At 36.8% G+C, this 2,750-nt stretch overlaps 1 pseudogene; it reads left to right on the top strand.

Annotated features, from left to right (window-relative positions):
* Window positions 1-223: 223 nt before the first annotated feature.
* On the top strand, window positions 224-2,541 carry LOC143247953 (protein FAM200C-like; annotated as a pseudogene).
* Window positions 2,542-2,750: the final 209 nt, after the last annotated feature.

Consider the following 2,750-nt stretch of genomic DNA (forward strand, 5'->3'; position numbering starts at 1 on the left):
TTCTCTCTGAGGTGATACTGATATTAATGGGTATGGTCGTTCTGTAGAGCACATACTCTCAGATCAAACCTTTTTTTTCCTCAATACTTGTATGTATACTCAGTTTCATGCATATAGTCTGTCTTTTACTGCTATTGATCTCTTTATATACTCCACTGTTCTCTCATTTCTCTTGGGGGCTGACAGTGATCATTTTTCTATCATATCGATCTTGCCATGGTAGATGCCGCCTGACCTGCGTGCTATGGAGGAAGATGGACCAGGTCAACTGGTCATTGCTCTCTCAGACCTTGATCCTGCCGTCATCTGTAAACCATCGATAGACGACTGTGTGGCAGCAGTAACTAACTGTATTGTCCATGCAGCTGCTCGATCTATTCCTAAAGCCTCGACACATTTTCTATGGTATTCTCAACCATGATGGAATCCGTCTTGTCACATGGCACCTAAAGGCTCAAAAACGGGCTGGGATACCTTTCACAGATATCCCACACTTTCAAACCGCATCGTTTTGTAGCAAGCTCGTGCACATGCTCGGCAGGTAATATGTCAAAGTCAGAAGGAATCTTGGATTAAGTTCACAACTAGCATCTTTTCTCCCACCAGTTCCAAAGTCATACGATACAAGTTTCGGAAGGTTACTGGGTAGTATTCTTCCGCCACCTTTCAATCTCGCTCTCCAATGGCCAGGAAGTTGCTGATGATGTCCAGAGCATTGCAGATTCTCTCGTCGAAAGCTTTTCTCGTGCATCTAGCACAGGGATCTCCAAAGTGGTCGATGAGACATTTCCAGGGGTCGGTTAGAAGTTGTTAATACGGACGTTTCATTGCACAACTTATTAAATATTGTTGGTCAAGTCGACACAATACATTGTGTAGAAAGCAAGAGTCGTATAATCAAGGAAATAAAAATACTACCTGTAAATTAATTGTACAAAAACAAAACAAACTTTTACCAGTCCGGACAAGAGAGTCGTTACATTCTCCGCCCACCCAACTGCCGGTTGTAATTGAGCCAATCAGGAAGCATTGTGAGCGTGACGTATTCTTCAATATATTTTAGATTCATTCTGACTGAAATTCCTAATGATTATCAAAGATAGTTTTTCTTGGTTATTTTAATTACTTATTGGTGTGGAGTTTTGAGTTTGTTTAGTTTAAAAAGAACATTAGGTATCGTAATTAATAAAACAGCACTTAAAAGGAAAACAAATCAAAGTACTGTACTTAAAATAAGTAAATGGAAAGTTTTGGTTCCAAATCTACGAAAAGTGTGTAACGTTGTGCCACGTGGTCACGTAATAAAAATTAAATACAGTCTCTATTACTTTATATATTTCTATTCACTTTTGTTTATCCTATAAACTTAAAACGTTGAAACATTAATCTGTGCTTCTTATATTCTGTTGATAAAGTTCATTCATTTAACTTTAACCACATTCATTTAACTTTAACCACGACCTCATTAACAATCATGGCAGCTGCAGATCCTAAAAAGAAGTGCTGACAATATTCACTAGATTAATTGAAACATGGTTTCATACCTTCAATTACAAATGAAACTAAGCCTATGTGCCTCCTATGTGAAAAGGTTTCAGTAATGATGCTATGAAACCTGGAAAGGTGAAAGACTACTTTCAAATAATTCATCCTGATAAGAAAGATAAAGATCTTGATTTCCTTAGAACGTTAAAAGAAAAATATAAAAATAGACCAAACATAATATCATACATAAAAGTACTCCGGTTGATAATGAAGGAGGGTTAAGGACATCACATAATATTTCTTTCAATATGGCAAAGAAAGGAAAACCGTATACTGTTGTAGAGGAAATCATAATACCATCAATTAAAGAAATGATTGACACTTATGAAAAAAAGACTCTGGTCCTGTTTTAAAATGTTTGCCTTTAGGTGCAAATACAGGTCAAAGACGTGTTGATGAGATGGTTAAAGATGTGGAAAACAACTTTGGCATCTGAGCTTGCGCATTGTAAGTTTTCCATCCAACTTGATGAATCAACTTTTTGTACTTCAAACATTCTCATGGCTTATGTGAGGTATTTTAGTCAAATTCAAAAAACAATTATTGACGAGTTTTTGTTCACAAGGCATCTTAAAGGTGTTGCAAAATGAGTGACGATTTTTCAGTGTTTGGAGGAATATTTAAACAAGCACAATATTCCACTCAGCAATATAACTGCGGTTGCCACAGATGGAGCACTTTCAATGGTTGGCTGTTGCAGAAGATTTGCTACTTTTTTAAGGAAAAAGTTCCCGATGTGCTTACTATTTACTTTGTATTACACAGACATCACCTTGTGGCAAAACACTCAGTGACGAATTCCATGCTACTCTAAAGGTGTGCATCTGATCCATAAATAAAATTAAAGCACATCCACTTAATTCGCGACTGTTTGCTAAACTATGTACAAAAAATGATTTAGTGAACCAGTTACTGTTGCATACTGACGTGAGGTAGCTGTCAAGAGATGTTTGCTTGTAACGGCTTATCGAGTTGTGTTTTGACTTGGAAGCCTAAAAGGGCTGTTCGGGTTTGAAAAACTGTTACATCTTTACCTTGCAGACGGGTCTGTGCATCATTAAATTTTGAATATAGGTCTTCCAAGTCAAAAGAGGCCTTTTCAAATCTTCATTGCAAAGAAGAGATTTTCAGTACTTTTCAAACTTACGGAAATGGGAAGATGAAACCAAATTATTTCTGATGATGACTTGGATATATACATAAAG

The sequence above is a fragment of the Tachypleus tridentatus genome, chromosome 3, assembly GCF_004210375.1.
Source record: "Tachypleus tridentatus isolate NWPU-2018 chromosome 3, ASM421037v1, whole genome shotgun sequence".
NCBI classification, from domain to species: Eukaryota; Metazoa; Arthropoda; class Merostomata; order Xiphosura; family Limulidae; genus Tachypleus; species Tachypleus tridentatus.